The sequence below is a fragment of the Anser anser genome (assembly GCF_964211835.1).
Source record: "Anser anser genome assembly, chromosome: 5".
Classification (NCBI taxonomy): domain Eukaryota; kingdom Metazoa; phylum Chordata; class Aves; order Anseriformes; family Anatidae; genus Anser; species Anser anser.
The window spans coordinates 33,329,593-33,345,092 of NC_139725.1; the positions used below are offsets into that span (position 1 = coordinate 33,329,593).

At 43.8% G+C, this 15,500-nt stretch overlaps 1 long non-coding RNA gene across 1 annotated transcript; it reads left to right on the forward strand.

The window, feature by feature from the left end:
- The first annotated feature begins 1,149 nt into the window (after positions 1 to 1,149).
- On the forward strand, positions 1,150 to 13,801 carry LOC310900950. Its single transcript, XR_014585480.1, has 2 exons — positions 1,150 to 1,316; positions 11,096 to 13,801. It is a non-coding gene; the product is annotated as an uncharacterized lncRNA (long non-coding RNA).
- The last annotated feature ends 1,699 nt before the right edge of the window (positions 13,802 to 15,500 follow it).

Below are 15,500 nucleotides of genomic sequence, written 5' to 3' on the forward strand. Positions count from 1 at the left end.
TGGTATCTTCACAACAGTAATATACACATGAAGCTTTGTGTGATTAACGCAGTTGTATCCCACTGTATTTACTGACTACTTCAGTTTGATGGTGGAATGTAAAAATCCATTTCTTGGCTAATACCTTCTGTTTGGCTCCTTAATATCAGGTGAACCCTGAACACCTTTTGCTGATGAAGTCATGGACAGACAGAAGAAGCCGTAAGGTGTGGGTGTATAAATACATTACAGGTCAAACATATTTCTGGTGTCAGACAGCAGAAAGGCAGCTTTTGCTCTTTCCTAGTTGTACAACATTCTCCTTGCAGATCTCCGCAATGAGGTGGTGCCTCCAGCTCATAATCAAATTGGGGAGCAAAACATGTTTTCTTTCAGCTTACAGAAGCTCTCCACAGAGGCAGTCCTCTGATATTTCTTGTACAAATAACTTTATGACAATTTACCAGCCTTTGCCCTAGTTTTCAAAAACTTATTTTTCCTTTGAAGGGAGAGCCCACAGTGAAGACATCCCTTCAGTGAGCCCTGACTCCGAGCAGGTGTTTTGTGCAGGTTGCTAACAAACAAAGGACATTTTAGACCAAGCGACACCTGGCCCGCATTCAGATCAAGTTATTTTCTGCTGGAGTATTACCAGCAGATACTGGTGACACCTGTGGCTCCAGAGACCAGAACAGCATATTTATTTATTTATTTATTTATTTATTTTTTGCCTGTGAGCCCTGATGACCTCTGTGCCCACCTGAAACTCCTTCACAGTCCCCCTGTGGAGCAGCCAGCCCGGGAGAGCTGAGGGGGCTGTGTGGAATTTTCCAGAACGCCCTCAGGGGTGCCAGCTGCGCTGAGGGGACCTGAGGGGAGGCAGCTGTGGCCGGGGCAGATGACTGAAGGGGGGCACCTGGGCATGGCCCAGCAGCCTTCAGTGAGTTGTGGAAGGGTCAGCAGCAGCCATAGGAGGAAAGCAACAAGTTTCTTCAATTTTTATCCGTTTTCCATCACACAAAGCGGCTAATAGGCTGTGGAGACTACGAACCAGGTCAGGAGTGCTGAAATGCGCATTTTGTGGGCTGGTGTGTGTCTTCTGGTCAAGAAGGAGGCTTTTTGTGCCTTCTCACAGGGGCTGTGGAGGTTTTTGTCCTGCTGAGGTGATAAATGTGTTTTTGGGCTACGTGAGGTTGCCTGCACCACCTCAGGGGAAGGAGGAGGGGTGGGGCCTCACTGCAGGGTGGTTTGCAAGGTCCCCAGCATGTGGAGGGGGCTCTGGCAGGCCCTGGGGCCCTCTGGCATGAGAAGCCGGCTCCTAGCAGCTGTGGGACATGGTAAGCAGGTGAATACGGCATGTGGCTCAGCTTTTGGTTGCGTTGTTCCTGGGCATCTCATGTTGAGCTGAGGCTGTGGATCCTCCGCTCTCTCTAGTGTTCATTTCCTCTCATGCTCTCTGGCATCTTCTTTCCTGTCAGTTTTCCTTTACAAGGCTTTCTTTCCCTCCCAATCTGTCTATTTTGAGTTTTCTTCATTGGTAATTGCAGCTTCTTTCTCATCTTTTCTCACTCTTTTGGCTGTCTGCAGAAACAGTCAATAACTCAATAGTTTAACTGGAGAACTGAGATGCTGCTGCTGCTGAGTTTCAGGTTAAAGCTCGTGGCTCCTCATCTAAGGGCAGATGTCAATGAATAACATGCACAATGTGCCTGTTTGGAAACCTTACAGCACAGAAGGCTGTAACTTTACTTTTAAGATTTGGATTGACTGCTGCATAGGTGGTGCAAACGTGCTGCGCCGTTTGGGTCTGATCTGTCGGATATTTGACAACGCTCTAGCAATTAATCAATTGGATCTGTCTGCTGAAGGGAAAGCTGGAGCTTGTGTATCAAGTGACTTTTCTTCACCATTATCGCTTCACCACAGTAAGCTTTTACCTCAGAAAATCAATGAACACATCTCCAAAACAATATTCTGGACTACTTGAGTGCGTAGAGGCTTTTGTTAGCAGCTTCCCTCATTGCGTGCATTCAGGGTGGTTCTTTGATCTCTTTGGAGCACCAGGGCATGTAAGAGCTTTGAATTACCTTCAGGTACTGCTAGCCGGTAGTGAATTGTAGTTTTAGGGAGGGTTAGCTTGTGTCACACCATGAAGATACAATGACAGCCATGAGAGTGTGCCATGCAGCAACTGTCAAGATAAGTTGTTAGCATTCTACGCAAAAAAGCAGCTTGCTGCTCCTGGCATCAATTTTTCTTTCAAATAGATTATCAAAAATAAATTTAGAGTGATACAAAAGTTTCTCTGTTAAAACATCATGCATCTCTCATCTCTGACATGCGTGTCAGCTCACTCACAAAATTGTAGTTGTGCTGCCACCCATAAGACGCCACAGATGGTGGCTCATTTTTGTTCCTCTTGGTACTGTCTTCTGGAAGATTGATCAGGTTTGGATTGATGAAGTTACTTGGGCAGGAGCTGCTAGTGCTCTCCTGCTGTCTGTCCACTGCTAAAAGGAGTGGGAGGAAAGGGAATATAAGTATACTTTTTAGTGTTTCTCCTTTTTTTTTTTTTTGGTGCTGTTACATGAACACTTAAAATATTCATGGAGGAGAGTGTGGGCATGCTTACCACGCTTTTTTGCAATGAGCACTCTCATCAGCAAATTTTACAGTCTCTGAAACTCGGATTTGGTGGTGGTGGATTTTTGATAAAGTACAATTTGCAAGTTAAAAGTAGAATGCGGAACTTGGGTACTTGTATTCAGCAGTGACTGTGGACAACTACTCCAGCTCCTCGGGATTCAAGTGGTTTCATTGTCAGCATGCACTGGTGCTCCAACAGCCCAGCACTGCATTGCTGGAAAGGTTAACAGGTGCACCCATGTGCATTTTGCAGAGCTCCTCTAGAGTTAGCATGTAATTGTCAATATTATCATAGGGACAATATATTGATTGCTTACATAAGTCTCTTCTGCTACCAACTTACTCTAGAGGTTAAGAAACTATTCTTAATTTTGCAACCTATCTTTTCCTTTGAACCAGCAGTCTTTGTTTACTGCTTTCTGTAAATATTTATCTTGGTCATTGCTATAGCAGATGGAAGAAAGAAGCAATAAGCCTGTAGCTAGCGTGGAATTCTTGGCCTACGTTTAAACAGAAAATACAATTTTATAGTCACATTAAACCCTTGTCTGGAACATTTTCCAGAAGGCAGTTTCTGGTCCAAACTAGAGAGGAAAATACAATGCACCCTAGAAAGACCAATATGTTGAGGTTAGGGTAATCTCTCATGATGTAGGAGACCCCTCTCAGAGCACCCCAGCTACTGGGCTAACATTTGATCTGATGCAAAATGTTTTCCCAGTTTTCTGATGTTTCCACCTTGTTGTCATGCTACATAGAACTTAAATGTGGCAGTGTCAAAAAGTCATACCTAAAATCAAATTCTTACTTTCTGGCTTGGCTCGTCCTCATCTGAACGTTTATGAAGAATTGATTGTTAAAGGAACAAGGTGTTCAGAGTGTGATAAATGGAGGTAGTAGTTCAGTTCAGTCTTCATTTTTCAAGAAAACCGCATATTGCTGCAGCAAATTTTACTAAATTGGTAACTGAAAAATATTCCCCCATTCTCCTTACTGTGTACTGTAAGCTAAACTTCACTGGTGCCTTGTTGGCTCGTCAGGTTTGCTCCCAGTGTGAGAGGAACGGGAACGAGTGAGCATGAGAGAGTCCTGCTGTGGGGGAAGCAATTTCCTGGCTGCAGTGGACAAAGTTTTACTGGGAAGTTGCATGCTTAAAAAGGCGAGTCACATGCTCTGCCTCTGTGTGTTCATCAGAGAAGGTTCAGAACGAGGAACTGCATGTTTTTGGATCCTTTTTAAAAAGTTGCATTTGGCTTTTGGTTAGATAGTGAGACAGCTGTGGTAAATGGAAAGACCAGGAAAATTATAGCCTAGTAGGCCTTCCAGGTTAAGGAAACTTGGACATTCTGCTTTGGTTAGATGCAGGTGAGAACATCCCTGAAATCATCTGAAGATTAGTCTTGATTTTTCCCCAGGGAATCCATTTGTGGATTTTCATGGAAATGGAGTCAAGGCCTCTGTTTAGTAACGCCAAAGAATCATGAGGAGTGTTGTAAGTAACTGTAATTGCGCACTTCTTTGATAACAAGCTTTCCTTTTCATCTAACTGCAGAATAACAACGTACTTGCCTTGGCAGACAGTTATGACTGGAGAGCTCAAGACAAAGTCAGCCTTTGCTTTTAGTACCCAGAGGCACACCCTGGCCCAGGCATTCTTTTACGTGTGTGCAGGCAGGCTCACGTCAAGACACTGTTTCAAAGCTTAATCCTTCTGGTGACAGATGTGATTGTCTTCTAACACTTTAATAAAAGTAAAAATCCCATGCTATTTTACTGTACCTGCATTTCATGTCTTCTGTAGATCAAGCTGTGTGTGTTTTCAGGATTGTATTGCTGCTTTATTCCTCTAAGAGATCATTACTGACTATGTTGGGAGACTATCCATTTACTAAGTAGCCCAGTTGAAGCTTCTGTTACGTTTTTTTGTCTGCTCTCTCATTCGCTCCTATGGATTTCCATATTTAACAAACTCTGTGGAGCTTTGGGGCCCCCAGTGATGCTAATTGTAAAGAAGTTTTGAAAGTAAAACATGCTTATGAGTCACCCTGGGTGTAAGCTCAAAGTTGTGCTTAGGATGAACCTTTGTGTTTCCCTTGATGCCTACCAAAGAGTCGTATCTTTATGACTGAAAACTTGCAGGTCTGACCACCTACAGTTTCACCTGCTGACCATCTGTGTGTTCAGCAGACATAATTAAAACAATATCAAGCTGTCCTGGTCTTGTCTCCATCTCTTTCTGAATACTGTTGGACAGATTTATTCAGTGGCAAATGCACAAACCTCAAATGGAGAACAGTAGAATGCTTATCTGTTAACACTCAAAATTTGGAAATCTCCAATTTCTGACTACTCTAATGTAGCAAGGGCTTCATGAAGATTGAACCACGTTAAAGTCCATAATAAATCTCTCATCTGTTGCTCTGTGCCTCTCCAGGTTCCTGTGAAATAGTAATGTTCATAGCCCCCTTGTAGGAGTGCACGCACAAAGTTCGCTTCACCTAGTGCTGAGATGGGGAGGACTCGGTTCGTCGCGTTTTACAGCCCAGAGAAATACCATGCAGTATTTTAGCCTGGGGAACAGAGGAGGGTACTGTATTTAGATGAATCTGTAAGATTGATTGAGGTAGTTATCTAAATTGGATTGTTTCCAGACCAGTGGGATTAACAACCCTCTTTTCGCAAAAAGCGTTATGAGATCTTTAATGATCATACAAGGTCAGGACCCCAGTTTTCTGTCTCATCTGAAAGATCATGAACTTATAACTACTGATCTGTCATTGTCTGATCTGGCTATCTATTCTAGAGACTGCTTTATTTTAGAAAAGATTTGTGTTACCAGGAGTCTAAATGCCATCAAAGCTTTTAGTCCTTGCCATATTCCTTGCCTGAGGAGGTTTCTAACAGGTTTTTATTCTGATGGTTTTTTGATTTTTTTTTTTTTTTTTCCCTTATTGTGGCAGGCAAAAGTGAGACTGCAAAGAGTATTTTCCAGTTTGTACCTCTGTGACTTGCCACTGTGTGCAGAACTGTTTCCTGATCAAGGCCTGAAAAGCAATTGATTCCTGGGATGTTCAGGAGGGTGTTCACTTCCCAGTGCTTATTCTGGGGGAGCTTATCTCCCTGTCTAGACAGCCACCTCTGAAAATCCCCTCATTGCCTCTTATGGTAAAACCGTGGCTATAGCAAGGAGCAGAAAGGGAGCAGATGCATATACTATAACAGTTCTGTTTTCAAGTGTTTCACAATTAACTGTTTGGTGTGTGCATGCATACACATGTTAAAAAGCCTCCAGGAATCTTAAATGCAAAGCCTTTTGGTATCCTAGCTCTGATCTGAAGAGGGCATGTGGTAGGAAGTTAGAGGAGCTCCCCCTCCCAACTGTTCTTAGCATATGATGTCTAACTTAGTGTGTGTTTTTACTTACAGCAGAAGTATGGAGTATGGACCCAGCTCCCAACTTCACTGTTTTTATGGTGTGGCCATCTGATTTCCACCCTCTCTCACACATTCATACGTGGCCATATGATTTGCACGCTGTGCTTGCTGCAGTGCTGTTTGATAGCACAAAAGTGTGGATTCACATGGTTCCCTTCAGGGGCCTGTTTGGCCTGCAGTAAGGAAACATGTCTCTGCAGTAAGGTCTCTCTGCCCAAGCCAGATGTTATCTGAGACGGGAGAAAATGGACAAAGGAAAATACTCTCCTTTTTCAGGGTGCCCAAGGACTGAGCTGTGCCAAAATCTTCTGCCTGTTTATTATAAAGTTTTGTTTAGTCCAAAGAGGACATTGCTGCACGTCATCTGTGCTTTTAGCAGCTTCATTTCAGCAGCAGTAGAGGAGGTGAAATTGCAATCAGAACGTCTTAATTTCAGAGGGAAAGAAATTTGTTTGGAGACAAAAGCCTGTTCTCTTTTGAGTCACCAGAATATTATTACCCGTTGATTTGATTTGGAAGCTCTTTAGGATGCTGTAGTCATCTGGTTGGCTGGCAGTCTGGGTAACCTCATCACTGATGTGCTCATGAATAGTGGGCTGCAGGTTGGTCGCAGCGTACCGTTTGACTCATGGGCTGTGAAGGTCAAATGCAGGAGCCTTGTTTGAGGCCTTGGTTGGCAGGGGCAGTGAAATGAGACGCGTGAGGTGTAGGAGCAAATCAGTCCTTTCTGAAGAGGTGGGTGGAGAAGGAAGTCAGTTGCAAAAAGAATCACTGGTGGGTATTGCACATCAGTCAGTGTTTCTGAATCATCTAGGGAAGGTAAGTCAGCGAGGCCTATTTGTTCAGAGGAAAGATCTTGTCCCAGAGCTCTGAGCTGGCACAGCAAACTTGGAAAGCTCACTTCATGCCTCTATTGCCTGTGCGCTGTGCTGACAAAAGCTGATGCCTCAAAATTTGACCTTCTGAATAAATAAATAAGTTTTCCCCATCAATCTATCTCAAAGCAGTCTATGAACTCTAATGTGTTAAGCAGTCTGATGCCTGCTTGAAGTAGACAGTTTTTCTCTGCTGTTTGACAGGTAAGAAAACTATGACACAGTATGTAGGCTAAGGTACTTGCCCAAGGTCTTGCTGGAAGTGTGTGACAGAGGAAGAGTCACCCTGTGCAATTCTTTTCCTCTTTCTTCTCCTGTTACCATGACCAAAGGCCACCTCACTGCTTTTGTGAAGATTCACCCTGTGGCTTTTGGACTTGCCAGCATGTGTTAGGATGGGAAGCCCATGTAAGGTCTTTTGGTACCATCTCACCCAAACAGTAGCCAATTTGAATTGTCTAAACACCTCCGCACACTCTCACCTTTTAAAATATATTGTTCATCCAGTGCGGTAGAGCAGAATTTGCGCAGCCTGATTTCAGACATTTCTCTGACCTCGCACAGAGCTTGACTGCAGGAACAGCTCTTGCCAAACCTTTTGGATTTGAATGGGCACATCTGCAAGTAGGGCTGAGTCCCAGATGACTGCCGCTGCAAGTGCGGGCACATGTGGAGCAGAGCAAATGTGGTTTTAGCCTAGTGGTGGCTAAGTAGTAGAGATGTGTATCTGCTAGTGCCTCTGCTGTGAGAAGAGCTCAGCTATTTCTGTCCTTGTCTGGTAGGAGACAGCTGGCCAGGCAATAGCTCTGCGGGTCCGGGATGTCTGTGGCACATCCCGTCCTTCTGGTGTGCCACTGGGTAAAGCAAGGAGAGGCACAGCAGGAGCCTGAGCATCCCAAGTCAGCTTTGGGAGATGCGGATAAGAACGTAGCAGGAAACAGAGTGCAGGAACCTGAGCTTCCTCCATTCCACTGCTTATGGAATAAGCTTCTTTGTTATTTTTTTTTCCATTTCAGTAAGTGCTTTATCTGTAATATATATGTATATAAAGAAAATATGGTGATAATTGATTGACTGAAAGAAATGCAGAAAGCGTCACACACTTGGGATTCTGTTAAAGCATTTTATGCACAGTGAAAGTGATGAAAAATCCATTTACATGGGTATGCCTGAAGGTGCTCTCCTATGGCCCATGAGTGAGCAGGAGGGTTGCATGTGGAGGAAAACGGTCAGTGGCTGTGCTGATACTGAGTGGCAGTGTCCTGGGCAGGGGTGGGGATCGCCAGATTTGTTCTGCTCAAGGTCTTGACCAATGACCTGGGAAATAACCAACAGCCCATTAGATCACTGATGCTGCTAATGTGGGAAGTGTGAGCATCAGATAATTACAAAGACAGCAGAGTTCAAAGAGGGGAAAGTATGAAGCATGGGTTAAGTGGAGAAACAAACCTGTGCACCAGAGGTTGAGAGAAAGGGCAGTTCGAGCTCCTCAGTGTAGGTTTGAGCCTGTAGGCTAGGTGTGCAGAGGCAGCAGCCTCCTCTCAGGGAGCAGCTGGTGATGAGCTGTGTTACTTTACGTGACTTGGAGCTGACGTCTGAGGGATGTCTCATGGCAAAACTCCCCTGAATAAGTGTACCCTCTGTGCGAGTAGAGAGCAGTTCTCAGATGCAGAGTGTGGTGTAATATTGAAACGGATTGAGTGATCTTTTGAGTAGAGCCCAGAAAAGAGTCTGGCACTGAAGACTGGAGGACCTGTTTAGAAAAGCTGAAAAGAACCAAATAGAGTATTGCTAGAGCCTTGGGGGAGTGGGGGGGGAACCTTCCTAGAAGAGTAACTGGGAGTAATGAGAGGAAACGTGCACAGAAACCATCCCTATTATTTGTTGCCTTGTTTTTAATAATGGACTTGTACAGAGAAGGCCTAAGGCACCTACACTGCAGTGATCAAAAGTAGAGAAATCCTCTGCTCAGCTTGAGGCTCAGAGCAAACTTGAAGAGCCAATTTCCTTGCATGCTAGGAAGCATTCTCTTCTGCTTGAGAAAGAAACGAGTGGTGACTCCTCTCTGATCTTTCACATTTGCACTTTGATTGTGTTTTTTAGTCCACTTCTGACAGGAACAATTCCTCACCTTCAGCTTTCAGTGTATATTTTGACAGGGTGTTCAGGTACACATGTAATTTCCCAGAAAACTGCAGACATGCCAACCTGCAGCAGAGAGACCTGCTGTGCCACCCGATTGTGTGGCACTGAGCATCTTTCCTGGACTAAAGTGCTCACCCAATGCTCATCTGCCTGAATGGGTCCTGGAGGCATCCCCTGGCCTTCAGAGGGTGTGTGAGTAAGTGACGCTGCTTCATCTCTTCAAGGAATCAGTAATGTTTGTTTTTATAACACATTATTATCTCTTGCTGGAAGGGCTATATTTTTTTTTCTCCTGTCAGAAGTCCCCAGGCTGATGGTTGATTTTTGGCAATTTGTTTTCCAGAGGTGATCTTACAGCACTTGGTCTCTCTCAGGTTTCTCTGCCCTCTGTAGTCTCTGCTATGGAGTACCAGAATACAGGACAATATCCTTGTGCCCCCAAATCCCTTTATTTCTGCTAGTCTGTTCCCCCTAATTGTTGCAGTTGGTTTTGTTTGATGGAATAATTGAGAATGCATTTACCATGCCTAGGGGAGGGGCAGGAAGGAATCAATCTTCTGTGTCATTAAAAGTGCAGGGGGGAAAAAAAACCCAGCAGCATTCCCTCGCGGGTATCCGTGGCTTTAATGTCCCTTTCATGTAGCCTGATTTTTGCTAATGAACAAGCTGTTTGTTTAGTGCTCTTAAATGAAGCTTTCGCTTCTAGGGTTGCCACTGTGAGAAGGGACAGATTTAAGGAAAGAGGTGGAAGAAGATTATGCAATGCCATGAGAACGCTGACGTGAATTGTGATTTTTTTTTTAATTTTTATTTTTTTTAGCTAGAGGAGCTGCTCTACTTTGCTATCCTCAAGCAGCTCCTCTGTCATTTGCAAGGTCAGGATTTTCTGGCTCACTTGGAGAGGATGCTCTCTGACCAATGAGGCATGAAATAGCAGTTGGAGAAGGGCTTGATAAATATTGATTCAGAAATTGCCGTGGCTGCTGACTCTGCGATTGGCCTGTTTACCCAGCAAATGGAAGAGGAATGGAAAGAAGCTGTCCATTTCTCAGCAATGGTGGCACATGCATTTTTCAACACTGTCCTAGATATTTAAGAGAAAGGGACCAAAAGCTCAGCCCAGTGTGCCTTTCAGGACAGCACTAATCCATTATAGGAGACAAACTTTTGCAATCCCTTTTTCTACCAGTACCCTTCTATTCCAGTACTTCCATCAGACTCCATGAGGATAGTTATGCTGTCCCACCAGGAGGAGGAAAGTTCTCCAAGGCAAGCGAGGCAGGCATTTCACTGCTTTGGGGAATGTCTGCACAGCGTTCAGTTTGAAGTGAGCATGTGCTGCCCATGCTCTGAATGGGATGAATTATGGCACTGCTGTGAGCCTGAGTCTGTGTAGTCCATGCTCCCAGCCTTGCTCGATGTCTCAGCAGCATAGCGTGGGCTGGCAGGGAGAGAGCACGCCTCTTCAGTGTTTTGCGTTGTGCAGTTGTGCCCCTGTTAACATGCTGCTGGGAACCCCAAATTCAGGTTTCCTGTATTGCCAACCAGAACCTGAATTTAAAAAGTCTGAGTTGGGGTAATTAATTCAAGCTCAGTGCTGTGCTAATGCAGTTACCAAGTTTTTGGGTTGTCTCAGAGTGCAAGTAAAAATGAGCTCAACATCTGCCAGCTGTAGGCATACCCTGGGCGAGGTGTTCCCAAATGCCACCTGAGCTTAGGCGAACTCTGGGCAGTGTCACAGTTGTTTTCTCTTCCCTGTACACTTGAAAGGAGCCCTACACTTAGGCAGTGCTTCCTATCCATGCTTTTCCTATTAAACATAGTCTACATACATCTTGTTTTGAAAACATACATACTGTAGGAGGTGATCACTGAGTCAGTCCTGCCACCAGAATTTTAACACCTTGATCTTTCTTGATCTATGTTGTCAGTGTGTTCAAACCTCTGCAACGTGAATGGGAGTTGTTTTGTTGTCTTTTAATTTGTGTGGCTTAACAAAGTTACTTCAATTACAGAGGTGCCTGGGGACTCTTGTCAGAATCAGGAGCCCTCTGGGTTAAATGCAGTGAGTGCACATAGCGCTATGGAGAAGGCTGGGAAGAAGCAGCTTTTGTTCTGAAGAGCTGGTGGCCTAGGCAAAACAGGAGAGAAGAGGAATGGGAAAGATAAAATGGGAAACTTGATAAACTGAGACCTGAGTTCAGCTGTGTGGAATCCCTTTGTGAATAAGGAATGCACTGAAAAAAATAAACTGCAGTGTTCATAACATCATTATTAGTCCTGCTACTCCTGCAACCTGGATGTTATCAGCAAGGAGCTTCCAGTTTCTACGTCTACACACCTAACCTTTCGCTGCCAGTGGGGAATTTGCCTTTTTACTCCGTGCCACAGTTTGCAGGGAGGTGCCACCTACAGCCTGGCAGGTAGCTTCACCCTGCTTCTGTGGGGAAGGAAGGGAACTGAGGAACAAAATCACTCAAAAGCAGGTGTTGGCTGCTTAGAGAAAGGCCTCTGCTCTGCTCCAGGCATGTCTTCCTGTGTGCTCCTCATGATCTCCTGTCTGGGATTAACAACCTTCACAGGTCACTGTGCTGCCTTCCCGATAACCTCCTTCAACTCGCTTGGGTAATGAGTCGCTTCTAGGGAGGGATGCCATTTTATTACATCTGACTATAAAGAAATATTGCTGTGGGTTGGGGCAGGGCTGATGGTGTATGGTGAAAACAGATCCAGGAGGCTTATCGCATTATCTTTCAAAAAAGCACAGAGGCATACAAATTTACCCCCAGAATAAATGACACTGATACTTTTGGAGAAACCCAGCCTGTTACAACATAGATACTGTGACACTGCTCTGCTCTTGCAACCTAAAAGAATGATTTTTTTTTTTTAAATAAAAATATAGAATCTATTTTGCATTGCCTGGAGGTCAGAACATGAAGATTTTTCAAACAAAGCTATCTGTTTTATTTGAGCTTTCTATTTCACATCAAGCAGGCATGATTTTAGCTGATATATTCTGTGTGCAAAAATTCATGCAGTATTGTCCTCTAGCACCACCAGTCTGTGTGTGCTGAGTTCCCATGCCATTTATGATGCATTTTGTGTTTGAAAACAATAAAAAGAGTTAAATGTAAAATCAAAACAAAACCACACAAAACTCTACTTTCTGTGCAGCAGAAAAAATATAGTTATGTATTGCTCTTGAAATTGCCCAGATACTTTTTATAGTTTTTATGCAGAAATGCATGTGTCTTGCAGTTTGTACAGCAGCCTGTTATACAGGAGAGGTGTCTCATTACTCCTACCCTCTCGTTTCTGCAAACTAGCTCAGTGATGCTTTGAGCCTTTCTAATGTTGCTTGTCAGATAATGTAATGTCAAGAAAGCACTTCTGATCCACTTATTTCTTCTTTGAAACTGAAAAGAGAGTTGTAGAAGCCTAGCTGCTACATTGTGATGACCTCAGAAGAATGGTACAAATGGATTAGTCCATTCCTTTAAGGCTTTCTGTCTGGAGACTGAGATTACAAAATAAGCAGGAAAAGCTGAGGAAACAGCCTGGGTTTAGTCCAGTTGGAAACACCTGGTTTCCTAACAGCTGCGTAGCGGTGCTGCCCTGGCATATTTTCTCTGGCAGTTCTGCATCCATAGTAACTGCTGTCTGAAGGGTCTCGGTAGCCTGTGCTGGCTCTGAACGTGTAACGTGCACAGAGGATGGGTGTGCTGCACCTGGTGTGTTCCTCACTCATTACTGTGCAAACCCGAACTTGGTACCTGAACAACACTGGAAGTCTGTTGGGAGTGTGGGCGAGGACACGCTTCCCAGGAATACTATTACGGCACTCTTATCACAAAATGAATAGATCTCAAAGAATTTTTGATCAAATTGAGATCTATTTTGAATAGATCTCAAAGCATTTTACGGAGGAGGTCAGTTTCATTATCCCCTCTTTTACAGATGTTTATTTCCAAAGCTAAGAGCTGAGCAGGGACCTGCATATGGTATCAGAGGAAGAAGATATCAGGCCTAAAATTCCAGTTTTCCACATGCAAGTCTGCCACTGATCCAGCAGGCCTTGCTGCAATAGATGATGTTTCTATGAATCAGTCCTCTGGGGGGGTCTTGATCTTCTGATTGTGATCTAGCTGCACTATCAAAAGAAAACTTGTAATAGTATATCTCCACATTCCAGGCAAGGTTCACCCAGGGGTATCATAGTGCTGGGAATAGTTTCCAGGTGTAGTATTAAGATGTGCTTCTTCAAGCCCCACATACACACTCACTGCTACCCATAGGATAACTAAAAATGGCAGATGGTGATCAAGTACCTGTGCTCACAGACTGCACTTGTGTTTCCCTATCATTCTTAAAGCACAATGAAGAGGAAATGGTGGAAGGACAAACGAAACAAAGGCAAACCCCTCTGACTTGTGTGTGTATCAAAAGCACCTGCTCCATGTGTCCAGCTGATGCTGGCTGCATGTCCCTGTATTTTGGGGCAGGGACAAAGAGGGGTGTTAGTGCTCATTGACACTGTACAGCAGCTGGTTCAATTTGGACCTTTGATTGCCTGTAGCTCTGGAGCTGTAGAAGCGTGTGTATGTTTGCACGCAGCCTAATTAGTGCCATTATCATTGTCATTAATGGCTTTTAATGAAGAACAGATGGTTCTGTCAAGGTTTCAAGCTGTGAAGTTCACTGACCCATTTGTACTATAAGGGAGGGTGAAAAAAGAGCCCCAAAACCCTCTTTCCAAATTAATGGTGGTAAGGATACAGGGTACTGAAAATGAAGATTGCCTAAATGTAAAGCTTGTGTTTCCCTGTGCAGTCTGTTCTGAAGGCATGTGCAGATGTTCATGGGAGCCCTGCTTTCCCTGGGGAAAACAAGGTTTCCTGACACTTATCCTCATGAGACCTGGACACATCAATTATCTTGAAGTTTGAACCAGGACTTCCCTGAAGAAGAATAGAGGAAGAGAATGGATTTACATGATATACCCATGCCTTTGAAAGGGTCATCGCTAAAAGGACAAGTCACCATTGGGGAATAAAGAAAGGGGAGAAAGATAACATATATTTGGAAGTTTTTTTTCAGTACAGCCCAAGTAATGCAAATCAAGAATCTTAAAGAATAGCTTTGACTAACTTTACCTTCTTCCTCCAATTCTCTTCTGCCTCAGCTTTGGCTACCATTCAGACATGGTATACATGTCTGTCCAGGGCCATTGCTCCAACTCTTTGTTCCAGAAGATGGAATGCTGCTGTTGCTTACTAAGAATTCAGACGGTCAGCAGTAAACATGGGATCATGATTGAGATCAACTGGAAAAGGTGAATCCCAAGCATAGGTCACCTCCTAGGACATTACTTTCTGTCCTGTCAGCAGCTTTTGTCATCTCCTGCAAGCTCACACTGATCAGTACAAAGTCTGGATTAATTAAAAGAAACTTCTTTTCTCATTTAATTGTGAGGGAAGCTTTTAGTCTGGCTGTGATTCAAGATTAGCAATCTATTTTTGGCATGCTCTCGTCCATCTGGATGAGCAGTGTAATATGTACTTATAATATGAGGTCTGGTCTTAGTATTCGCTTCTGGCCTGTTATATACAGGCTGTGCACCATCTACATATCATTCAGGAGCGTCTGCGCTGCACCTGAGTGGCCTGGCCAAAAATCTTACTAGCCTCCTGGCTGTATTCACAAGGTTTCCTGGTAGAACTGCAGTTAGAACTGCTAGGGTAATGGATGCCAGTCATATCTGTACCTTTGTACGTGGGTTCTATATAGGGCTATGTAACTGTCATTTCAGGCCCATGGAGATCATACTCTTGTGCATGGATAGATTGGATTTTTGGCTTGAAATAGATGTTGGCTCCATTGCATCGTCCTCAAGTTGAAGTTGCAACCTCCTCATTTCCTTAAGAATTTAGGAGTTTAAAGAGATTGCTGGAAAGAGTAGTAATTTAGAAAGATAATGTTATGTTAGTGTTAAAGGAATACACAATAAGAATAAACAATCATTGGAAATACATCTCCTGTTTTTGCCCCTTCATATTTTGATTTTGAAGAAGGAAGAAATTAAATTCATTAGCACTGCTCTAGCACAATATCTAACTGGCTGCAGCATGGGACAGTCATGCAATCTAGTGTCATGAATGCAATGATTTAAGAGTTAGGGTTTTTTTCCTCTTTCCTCTACAGCAGCTTCTATTAAGGACTAAGTAGTTATATGCCTGATTAATTTACATTGCCTTTTTCAGGCTGCGGAAACAATTATCTCTCACTTGGAGAGTTTTCAAACAAACACAGTCACGTCCATGAATTAATCTCCCAAGGAGTCTCTCCAGAGCTACAAAAGGAGATTTAGAGCAGGCAAAAATTCTGCTGCTCTTCCCTGGCTCCTTCCTGGCAATTTCA